Source organism: Myxine glutinosa, chromosome 3, assembly GCF_964187855.1.
Source record: "Myxine glutinosa chromosome 3, kmMyxGlut1.1, whole genome shotgun sequence".
In the NCBI taxonomy this organism is placed as follows: domain Eukaryota; kingdom Metazoa; phylum Chordata; class Myxini; order Myxiniformes; family Myxinidae; genus Myxine; species Myxine glutinosa.
This window is the reverse complement of record NC_136263.1, coordinates 146,527,992-146,540,855: the sequence shown is the minus strand read 5'-3', so window position 1 is coordinate 146,540,855 and position 12,864 is coordinate 146,527,992. Positions and strand designations below refer to the sequence as shown.

Below are 12,864 nucleotides of genomic sequence, written 5' to 3'. Positions count from 1 at the left end.
ACGAGTCTGGCATTTCACTCAGGCCGACTGGGACGGTCTTCAAGCAGCCATCAATCGTCTGGATTGGTCTCCCATCTCCACTGCCTCTGACATCAATTCTTCCTGGGAATTCTTCCAAAGCAAACTGATCTCTCTCATGCACAGATTTATCCCATCTCGCCTTCAGTTGTCTTACCCTTCCTCCCGTCCATGGTACACTGAATCTTGTGGTGAGGCAGTTGCCCTGAAACAACTTGCCTTTGCCTCTTGGAAGGCTAATCCAACTGAAGGCAATCTCAGTTCCTTCCACCAAGCTCGGAACAAGTGTGTGTCTACCCTCAGGAGTGCCAGGAAGCACTATCTCTCCTCACTCAAGAATGAACTCTCAAACCTGTCTCCTTCCTCCAAATCCTGGTGGTGTCTGGTCAAATCCGTTTCTGGTGTTTGTTCCCCCTCCATCCCCTCCCTTACCTCAAATGGCCACACAGTTGACATCGCACGTGACAAAGCCGAATGCCTCAACTCTGTGTTTGCCTCAAAATCCTTCGTCCCAAACCCATCTCTCTCTGTTCCCACCTTTCCCAGTCGAACCCAACTGCTCCTGGACTCTGTGTCCTTCTCTCCTGACAAGGTGGAGGAGTTTTTGTCAAACCTCGACTCTGATTCTGCAACTGGACCAGACGGCATCAGCCCACGGGTCCTAAAATCCTGCTCTGCCGCTCTATCTCACCCTCTCTCTGTTCTTTTCACCCTATCTTTTGCTCAAGGTCATCTGCCAGCATCCTGGAAATCAGCTAACATTACCGCTTTACACAAAAAAGGTGCAAAAACAGATCCTTGCAACTACAGACCAATCAGCCTGCTCCCAATTATCAGCAAAGTCATGGAATCCATCATTGCTTCGGATATGAAATCTTTCCTCTTCTCCAATGGCTTGATCTCTGATCATCAATTTGGTTTCAGACCAGGTCACTCTACTCTGGACATGCTGCTTCTGCTGTCTCAACAATGGATGGAGGTCCTCAATGCCAAACAGGAAATCAGAGCTGTCTCCCTTGACATATCACGTGCCTTCGATACGGTCTGGCACCCAGCTCTGCTCACAAAACTCTCCTCCTATGGTATCCATGGAAATCTCCATGCATGGCTTGCGGACTTCCTCTCTGGTCGTAGTCAACGTGTGGCCCTGAATGGATTTCTCTCATCTCCCCTTCCTGTTCAGGCTGGAGTTCCCCAAGGCAGTGTGCTGGGCCCTGTGCTTTTTCTGGTCTTTATCAATGATCTCTCCGACTCTCTGGAAAATCCTCTCTATCTCTTTGCTGATGACTCCACTCTCTGCCGCTCCATTCCTCTTCCCTCAGATCGGCAGTCTGCAGCCTCCTCACTCTCTGAAGACCTGGACAAAATCACAGACTGGTCTAACAAGTGGAACATGTCTTTCAATCCTGACAAATCTCACTCTCTTACTATGTCTCTCCGAAAAGATCGACTGGACAACCCTCCCATCTACTTTCTCAACAATCCTCTCCAAGAAGTTCTGTCGCTCAAGCTTTTGGGTCTCACTATCTGCCATGATCTTTCTTGGGAAAACCACATTTCCAAGCTGGCCTCCAAAGCCAGTCCCCGACTGGGCATCCTCCGTCGTGCGAAGTCCTTCCTCGGCACACCTGAGCTCCTCACCACATGCAAGGCTTTCATCCGCAGCTCAATGGAATACTGTTCTCCCCTATGGGCTGGTGCTCCTGCCTCACACCTGGCTCGGCTTCACGCTATTGAATCCAAAGCTTTCAAAATCATTGGAATCTCCCGCGATGAAGCTATCTCTGAGGGCCTTTCACTCACTCACCGCAGGCAGGTAGGTGGTCTTTCTGTCTTCTACCGACTCCTCTCCGGCCTTGCTCCCCCAGCTCTCTCTGTGCTCTGTCCCCCAAATATTCCTACAGGTCGCACAAGATCTGCCAGCAACCCTCTGATGGTTAAACTGCCGAAATCTCGGCTCTCTGCTCACCTTCACTCTTTCATTCCTCTTTTCTCCCACCTCTGGAACAAACTCCCACACTCCCTTCAATCCCACTCCTCCCTCCAGGTCTTTAAAACAGCTGTTCACCACCATCTCTTATCTTCCCCCATCCAAAACCTTGATCTTTTCTACCCCCACTAATTCACCCCAGATCCACCTTGTTTGAAATTCCAACTTCTTTCCTGGAAGTCCTGGCAGTGTCCATATGTTTATACCTCTCCCACCCCCACCCCCCCTTCACATGCCTCCCCCCCAAAGCCCTCTCCCTCCCACAGATCTCTCGATGTCTCCATGTCTCTCGGTCCCTGCTCTCAAATGTTGTGTTTGTGTCCTTCCCCCTCTCTCCCCATCTTGTCTACCGCTCCCGATGTTATTTGTTTTATGTGTCTGTTTGTCTTTCTGTGTGATTAATGTTCGCTCTTTCACGACGAGCCTCGATCTTGTACACAAAAAAAAACAAAAAAAAACCTGCTACATTCTAAATAACCTGCTACATTCTAAATAACCTGCTACATTCTAAATAACCTACTACATTCTAAATAACCTATTACATTCCAAATAACCTGCTACATTCTAAATAACCTGCTACATTCTAAATAACCTGCTACATTCTAAATAACATGCTACATTCTAAATAACCGACTACATTATAAATAACCTTCTACATTCTACATAACCTGCAACATTCTAAATAACCTACTGCATTCTAAATAACCTACTACATTCTAAATAACCTACTACATTCTAAATAACCTACTACATTCTAAATAACATGCTACATTCTAAATAACCTACTACATTCTAAATAACCTGCTACATTCTAAATAACATGCTACATTCTAAATAACCTTCAACATTATAAATAACCTTCTACATTCTACATAACCTGCAACATTCTAAATAACCTACTGCATTCTAAATAACCTGCTACATTCTAAATAACCTACTACATTCTAAATAACCTGCTACATTCTAAATAACCGACAACATTCTAAATAACCGACAACATTCTAAATAACCTACTACATTCTAAATAACCTACTACATTCTAAATAACCTACTACATTCTAAATAACATGCTACATTCTAAATAACCTACTACATTCTAAATAACCTGCTACATTCTAAATAACATGCTACATTCTAAATAACCTTCAACATTATAAATAACCTTCTACATTCTACATAACCTGCAACATTCTAAATAACCTACTGCATTCTAAATAACCTGCTACATTCTAAATAACCTACTACATTCTAAATAACCTGCTACATTCTAAATAACCGACAACATTCTAAATAACCGACAACATTCTAAATAACCTACTGCATTATAAATAACCTGCTACATTCTAAATAACCTACTACATTCTAAATAACATGCTACATTCTAAATAACCTACTACATTATAAATAACCTTCTACATTCTACATAACCTGCAACATTCTAAATAACTTACTGCATTCGAAATAACCTACTGCATTCTAAATAACCTACTACATTCTAAATAACCTGCTACATTCTAAATAACCTACAACATTCTACATAACCTGCAACATTCTAAATAACCTACTGCATTCTAAATAACCTACTACATTCTAAATAACCTGCTACATTCTGAATAACCTGCTACATTCTAAATAACCTATTACATTCCAAATAACCTGCTACATTCTAAATAACCTACTGCATTCTAAATAACCTACTACATTCTAAATAACCTTCTACATTCTACATAACCTGCAACATTCTAAATAGCTGACTATATTCTAAATAACCTACTACATTCTAAATAACCTACTACATTCTAAATAACCTACTACATTCTAAATAACCTACTACATTCTAAATAACCTACTACATTCTAAATAACCTACTACATTCAAAATAACCTACTACATTCTAAATAACCTACTACATTCTAAATAACCTACTACATTCTAAATAACCTACTACATTCTAAATAACCTACTACATTCTAAATAACCTACTACATTCTAAATAACCTACTACATTCTAAATAACCTACTACATTCAAAATAACCGACTACATTCTAAATAACCTACTACATTCTAAATAACCTACTACATTCTAAATAACCTACTACATTCTAAATAACCGACTACATTCTAAATAACCTACTACATTCTAAATAACCTACTACATTCTAAATAACCTACTACATTCTAAATAACCTACTACATTCTAAATAACCTACTACATTCTAAATGACCTGCTTCATTCGAAATAACCTGCTACATTCTAAATAACCTACTACATTCTAAATAACCTGCTACATTCTAAATAACCAGCTACATTCTAAATAACCGACAACATTCTAAATAACCTTCTACATTCTAAATAACCTGCTACATTCTAAATAACCTACTACATTCTGAATAACCTGCTACATTCTAAATAACATACTACATTCTGAATAACCTACTACATTCTAAATAACCTACTACATTCTAAATAACCTGCTACATTCTAAATAACCTACTACATTCTAAATAACCTACTACATTCTAAATAACCTACTACATTCTAAATAACCTACTACATTCTAAATAACCTGCTACATTCTAAATAACCTACTACATTCTAAATAACCTACTACATTCTAAATAACCTGCTACATTCTAAATAACCTACTACATTCTAAATAACCTGCTACATTCTAAATAACCTACTACATTCTAAATAACCTACTACATTCTAAATAACCTGCTACATTCTAAATAACCTGGAATCCCATCCACTGGGATTGACACAATCTGTCAATTTCCCGACCCGGATCTCAGCCAATGGAGTATCTTCTCTTCTAGACTTGGTTATGACAAACTTCCCTGCTAATGTCTGCTGCTCTTCTTCTGCTCCAATCGGTTCTTCTGATCATGTGCTTGTCAAAGTGGACATCTCTCTGGCCATTCTCAGAGAGCCTCCTCAGCGTCGACGAGTCTGGCATTTCACTCAGGCCGACTGGGACGGTCTTCAAGCAGCCATCAATCGTCTGGATTGGTCTCCCATCTCCACTGCCTCTGACATCAATTCTTCCTGGGAATTCTTCCAAAGCAAACTGATCTCTCTCATGCACAGATTTATCCCATCTCGCCTTCAGTTGTCTTACCCTTCCTCCCGTCCATGGTACACTGAATCTTGTGGTGAGGCAGTTGCCCTGAAACAACTTGCCTTTGCCTCTTGGAAGGCTAATCCAACTGAAGGCAATCTCAGTTCCTTCCACCAAGCTCGGAACAAGTGTGTGTCTACCCTCAGGAGTGCCAGGAAGCACTATCTCTCCTCACTCAAGAATGAACTCTCAAACCTGTCTCCTTCCTCCAAATCCTGGTGGTGTCTGGTCAAATCCGTTTCTGGTGTTTGTTCCCCCTCCATCCCCTCCCTTACCTCAAATGGCCACACAGTTGACATCGCACGTGACAAAGCCGAATGCCTCAACTCTGTGTTTGCCTCAAAATCCTTCGTCCCAAACCCATCTCTCTCTGTTCCCACCTTTCCCAGTCGAACCCAACTGCTCCTGGACTCTGTGTCCTTCTCTCCTGACAAGGTGGAGGAGTTTTTGTCAAACCTCGACTCTGATTCTGCAACTGGACCAGACGGCATCAGCCCACGGGTCCTAAAATCCTGCTCTGCCGCTCTATCTCACCCTCTCTCTGTTCTTTTCACCCTATCTTTTGCTCAAGGTCATCTGCCAGCATCCTGGAAATCAGCTAACATTACCGCTTTACACAAAAAAGGTGCAAAAACAGATCCTTGCAACTACAGACCAATCAGCCTGCTCCCAATTATCAGCAAAGTCATGGAATCCATCATTGCTTCGGATATGAAATCTTTCCTCTTCTCCAATGGCTTGATCTCTGATCATCAATTTGGTTTCAGACCAGGTCACTCTACTCTGGACATGCTGCTTCTGCTGTCTCAACAATGGATGGAGGTCCTCAATGCCAAACAGGAAATCAGAGCTGTCTCCCTTGACATATCACGTGCCTTCGATACGGTCTGGCACCCAGCTCTGCTCACAAAACTCTCCTCCTATGGTATCCATGGAAATCTCCATGCATGGCTTGCGGACTTCCTCTCTGGTCGTAGTCAACGTGTGGCCCTGAATGGATTTCTCTCATCTCCCCTTCCTGTTCAGGCTGGAGTTCCCCAAGGCAGTGTGCTGGGCCCTGTGCTTTTTCTGGTCTTTATCAATGATCTCTCCGACTCTCTGGAAAATCCTCTCTATCTCTTTGCTGATGACTCCACTCTCTGCCGCTCCATTCCTCTTCCCTCAGATCGGCAGTCTGCAGCCTCCTCACTCTCTGAAGACCTGGACAAAATCACAGACTGGTCTAACAAGTGGAACATGTCTTTCAATCCTGACAAATCTCACTCTCTTACTATGTCTCTCCGAAAAGATCGACTGGACAACCCTCCCATCTACTTTCTCAACAATCCTCTCCAAGAAGTTCTGTCGCTCAAGCTTTTGGGTCTCACTATCTGCCATGATCTTTCTTGGGAAAACCACATTTCCAAGCTGGCCTCCAAAGCCAGTCCCCGACTGGGCATCCTCCGTCGTGCGAAGTCCTTCCTCGGCACACCTGAGCTCCTCACCACATGCAAGGCTTTCATCCGCAGCTCAATGGAATACTGTTCTCCCCTATGGGCTGGTGCTCCTGCCTCACACCTGGCTCGGCTTCACGCTATTGAATCCAAAGCTTTCAAAATCATTGGAATCTCCCGCGATGAAGCTATCTCTGAGGGCCTTTCACTCACTCACCGCAGGCAGGTAGGTGGTCTTTCTGTCTTCTACCGACTCCTCTCCGGCCTTGCTCCCCCAGCTCTCTCTGTGCTCTGTCCCCCAAATATTCCTACAGGTCGCACAAGATCTGCCAGCAACCCTCTGATGGTTAAACTGCCGAAATCTCGGCTCTCTGCTCACCTTCACTCTTTCATTCCTCTTTTCTCCCACCTCTGGAACAAACTCCCACACTCCCTTCAATCCCACTCCTCCCTCCAGGTCTTTAAAACAGCTGTTCACCACCATCTCTTATCTTCCCCCATCCAAAACCTTGATCTTTTCTACCCCCACTAATTCACCCCAGATCCACCTTGTTTGAAATTCCAACTTCTTTCCTGGAAGTCCTGGCAGTGTCCATATGTTTATACCTCTCCCACCCCCACCCCCCCCTTCACATGCCTCCCCCCCAAAGCCCTCTCCCTCCCACAGATCTCTCGATGTCTCCATGTCTCTCGGTCCCTGCTCTCAAATGTTGTGTTTGTGTCCTTCCCCCTCTCTCCCCATCTTGTCTACCGCTCCCGATGTTATTTGTTTTATGTGTCTGTTTGTCTTTCTGTGTGATTAATGTTCGCTCTTTCACGACGAGCCTCGATCTTGTACACAAAAAAAAACAAAAAAAAACCTGCTACATTCTAAATAACCTGCTACATTCTAAATAACCTGCTACATTCTAAATAACCTACTACATTCTAAATAACCTATTACATTCCAAATAACCTGCTACATTCTAAATAACCTGCTACATTCTAAATAACCTACTACATTCTAAATAACCTACGAGAATGTATTATGGCCTCTAAAGGTGGTTTTTTTTGGGGGTTTTTTTAAATTCTAAATAACCTACTACATTCTAAATAACCTGCTACATTCTAAATAACCTACTACATTCTAAATAACCTACTACATTCTCAATAACCTACTACATTCTAAATAACCTACTACATTCTAAATAACCTACTACATTTTAAATAACCTACTACATTCTAAATAACCTGCTACATTCTAAATAACCTGCTACATTCTAAATAACCTGCTACATTCTAAATAACCTGCTACATTCTAAATAACCTGCTACATTCTAACTAACCTGCTACATTCTAAATAACCTACTACATTCTAAATAACCTACTACATTCTAAATAACCTACTACATTCTAAATAACCTACTACATTCTAAATAACCTACTACATTCTAAATAACCTACTACATTCCAAATAACCTACTACATTCCAAATAACTCACTACATTCTAAATAACCTACTACATTCTAAATAACCTACTACATTCTAAATAACCTACTACATTCTAAATAACCTACTACATTCTAAATAACCTACTACATTCTAAATAACCTGCGACATTCTAAATAACCTGCTACATTCTAAATAACCTGCGACATTCTAAATAACCTGCTACATTCTAAATAACCTACTACATTCTAAATAACCTACTACATTCTAAATAACCTGCTACATTCTAAATAACCTACTACATTCTAAATCACCTACTACATTCTAAATAACCGCCTACTTTCTAAATAACCTGCTACATTCTAAATAACCTACTACATTCTAAATAACCTACTACATTCTAAATAACCTACTACATTCTAAATAACCTGCTACATTCTAAATAACCAACTACATTCTAAATAACCTACTACATTCTAAATAACCTACTACATTCTAAATAACCTACTACATTCTAAATAACCTACTACATTCTAAATAACCTGCTACATTCTAAATAACCTCCTACATTCTAAATAACCTACTACATTCTAAATAACCAACTACTTTCTAAATAACCTGCTACATTCTAAATAACCTACTACATGCTAAATAACCTACTACATTCTAAATAACCTACTACATTCTAAATAACCTACTACATTCTAAATAACCTACTACATTCTAAATAACCTGCTACATTCTAAATAACCTACTACATTCTAAATAACCTACTACATTCTAAATAACCTGCTACATTCTAAATAAGCTGCTGCATTCTAAATAACCTGCTACATACTAAATAACCTGCTACATTCTAAATAATCTGCTGCATTCTAAATAATCTGCTACATTCTAAATAACCTCCTACATTCTAAATAACCTACTACATTCGAAATAATCTGCTACATTCTAAATAATCTGCTACATTCTAAATAACCTCCTACATTCTAAATCCTGCTTTTGTTTTCTTTCCCTGGGATCTTCCCTGATCTACCTGGGATCTTCCCTGATGGGATCCCTGGTGTTGGGCTAGCGGCTAGGGTGCCGGCTTAGGATCCTAGGATCCTGGGTTCGAATCCCGGTCCAATCGCTGAATTAACGCCAGGGGGGTTGACTCAGCCTGTCATCCTTCCGAGGTCGGCAAATTGAGTACCAGTTCACTGGTAATTCCCTGCTTGTCGTTAAAGGCGGCAAAAAGGGTTGGCGTCAGGAAGGGCATCCGGCCATAAAACATTGCTTCAAAAAGGGGACCGAAAAACAACAACCACGGTTCCCGAAAAAGGCCAACCCCCGCTTGCATGGAAAAAGGCCTCTAAAGGTGGTTTTTTTTTTTTTTTAATTCTAAATAACCTACTACATTCGAAATAACCTGCTTCATTTTAAATAACCTACTACATTCTATGTAACCTACTTCATTCTAAATAGCCTGCTTCATTTTAAATAACGTGCTTCATTCTAAATAACCGACTACATTCTAAATAATCTGCTACATTCTAAATAACCTGCTACATTCTAAATAATCTGCTACATTCTAAATAACCTACTACATTCTAAATAACCTGCTACATTCTAAATAATCTGCTACATTCTAAATAACCTGCTACATTCTAAATAACCGACCACATTCTAAATAACCTACTACATTCTAAATAATCTGCTACATTCTAAATAACCTACTACATTCTAAATAACCTGCTTCATTCTAAATAACCTGCTACATTCTAAATAATCTGCAACATTCTAAATAACCTGCTACATTCTAAATAACCTGCTACATTCTAAATAACCTGCTACATTCTAAATAACATGCTACATTCTAAATAACCGACTACATTATAAATAACCTACTACATTCTAAATAACCTGCTACATTCTAAATAACCTACTACATTCTAAATAACCTGCTACATTCTAAATAACCGACAACATTCTAAATAACCTGCTACATTCTAAATAATCTGCAACATTCTAAATAACCTGCTACATTCTAAATAACCTGCTACATTCTAAATAACCTGCTACATTCTAAATAACATGCTACATTCTAAATAACCGACTACATTATAAATAACCTACTACATTCTAAATAACCTACTACATTCTAAATAATCTGCTACATTCTAAATAACCTGCTACATTCTAAATAACCTGCTACATTCTAAATAACATGCTACATTCTAAATAACCGACTACATTATAAATAACCTACTACATTCTAAATAACCTGCTACATTCTAAATAATCTGCTACATTCTAAATAACCTACTGCATTCTAAATAATCTGCTACATTCTAAATAACCTGCTACATTCTAAATAACCTGCTACATTCTAAATAACCTGCTACATTCTAAATAACCTGCTACATTCTAAATAACCTACTACATTCTAAATAACCTACTACATTCTAAATAACCTGCTACATTCTAAATAACCTGCTACATTCTAAATAACCTACTACATTCTAAATAACCTGCTACATTCTAAATAACCTACTACATTCTAAGTAACCTGCTACATTCTAAATAACCTGCTACATTCTAAATAACCTGCTTCATTCTCAATAACCTTCTACATTCTAAATAACCTACTACATTCTAAATAACCTACTACATTCTAAATAACTGCCTACATTCTAAATAACCTACTACATTCTAAATAACCTGCTACATTCTAAATAACCTACTACATTCTAAGTAACCTACTTCATTCTAAATAACCTGCTTCATTTTAAATAACGTGCTTCATTCTAAATAACCCACTACATTCTAAACTAGAACGGCACTCAGTAGAGAGCATACCTCCGCCTGGTTGGCCATATCACTCAATGGTAAAGAATCGCTTGAAAAATTCGACTAGCGGATTTTCACCAAAATTTAATCGAATCGTCCTTGCCCGAAACCCAATCGATCGGTCCACCAAATTTCGTCCAAGTCCGTCCACAGCTTTTTGAGATATCCTGCTATACTGTCTATCGTTTTTGGACCTATCTCCCAATGGTGAAGAATCACTTTGAAAGTTCTAGTAGCTGGATCCGAATCCGGATCTTCACAAAAATCTAATCATTTCGCCCTTGTCACATACGCTACATCTCTGCCAAATTTCGTCCGAATCCGTCCATCACTTTTTGAGATTTTTGTTCACAAACGGACAAACAAACAGCAGACAGACAGGGGTGAAAACATAACCTCCATCCACCTTTTGTGGCGGATGTAATAACCTACTACATTCTAAATAACCTGCTTCATTCTAAATAACCTGCTACATTTCAAATAACCTGCTAGATTATAAATAACCTGCTGAAATCTAAAAATCTGAAATTGCATGCACATGATCTATGACCCATTTGTATTGAAATATTAAATTTTGTGACATCATACAGTCGTGGCCGAAAATATTGGCACCAGTGCACTTTTTTCAAATAATGCACCATTTCTTCCACAAAATTATTGAAATTAAAAAATCTTTTGGTATCCACATATGTATTTCTTTGGTTTTCAGTGGAACAAAACCCAAAAAGCTGAAAAAATCACTAAATCTTAGCTTATTCCACACAGAAATCCTAAAATGGCCTGGACAATATTATTGGCACCTTTTTGATGTTATTCAAAATAATTAGATTTCAAGCAGGTGATTCTCCTTCACTTTGGAATTGAACTCACCTGTGGTGAGTTGCAGCTACCTGCAATATAAAAATCACTCATTCAACCAGTTTCAATAGAGAAAAGGAGTCATTCTGCTGTTTTGTGTCACTGTGGTATCGCAATGACCATGGAAAAAAGAAAGAAAACCAGAGAATTGTCTGAGGAGGTCAGACACAAGAATGTAGCCAAGCATGGTCAATCTCAAGTCTACAAGTCCATCTCCAGAGACCATGATGTTCCTGTGTCCACTGTACGCATTGTTATCAGGGAGTTTAAGGCCCATGGCGCTGTAGCCAACCTTCCTGGACGTGGCAGAAAGAGAAAACTTGATCGAATATGACAGCGAATGATTGTTCGAATGGTGGAGAAAGCACCTCAATCAACTGCCAAACAGATTCAAGCTGACCTTCAGACACAAGGTACGACAGTTTAAACATGCACCATCCGTCGCCAACTCAATGAACAGGGTTTCTGTGGTAGGAGACCCAGGAGGACCCCACCGCTGAGAAAGCCCGACTGGAGTTTGCCAAAACACACCTGAACAAGCCAAAATCCTTCTGGGAGAATGTCCTGTGGACAGATGAGACCAAATTAAAGCACATCATCTTGGTAAAGCACATCATCTCTATGTTTACAGAAAACAAAATTTAGCCTTCAAAGAAAAGAACACATTCCCTACAGTTAAACATGGAGGAGGTTCAGTGATGTTTTGGGGGTTGCTGTGCTGCCTCTGGCACTGGGTGCCTTGAATGTGTGCATGGCATCATGAAATCAGGAGATTGCCAAGGCATTTTGGAGTGCAATGTTCAACCTAGTGCCAGAAAGCTGTTTCTCCGTCGAAGGTCATGGGTCTTGCAGCAGGACAATGACCCCAAACACACTTCAAAAATCACCCAGAATGGTTCAGGACAAAACGATGAACTGTTCTAAAGTGGCCAGCAATGAGTCCAGATCTAAATCCCATTGAACACCTGTGCGGAGATCTGAAAACAGTAGTTGGGAGAAGGCACCCTTCAAATCTGGGGAACTAGAGGAGTTTGCACAAGAAGAGTAGGCGAAACTACCAGTAGAGAGGTGTAGGAAGCTCATTCATGGCTATAAGAAGTGCTTGACTGCTGTTATTTTGTCCAAAGGCTGTGCTACCAAATATTAAGTCTCGGTTGTCAATAATTTTGTCAATGCCATTT

The 12,864-nt window shown here is 40.0% G+C and overlaps 1 protein-coding gene across 1 annotated transcript in view; it reads left to right on the top strand.

Moving 5' to 3' along the window:
* LOC137423140 (transcription initiation factor TFIID subunit 6) overlaps positions 1-12,864 on the top strand; it is a 100,008-nt gene that overhangs the window by 39,014 nt on the left and 48,130 nt on the right. The window lies entirely within an intron of this gene.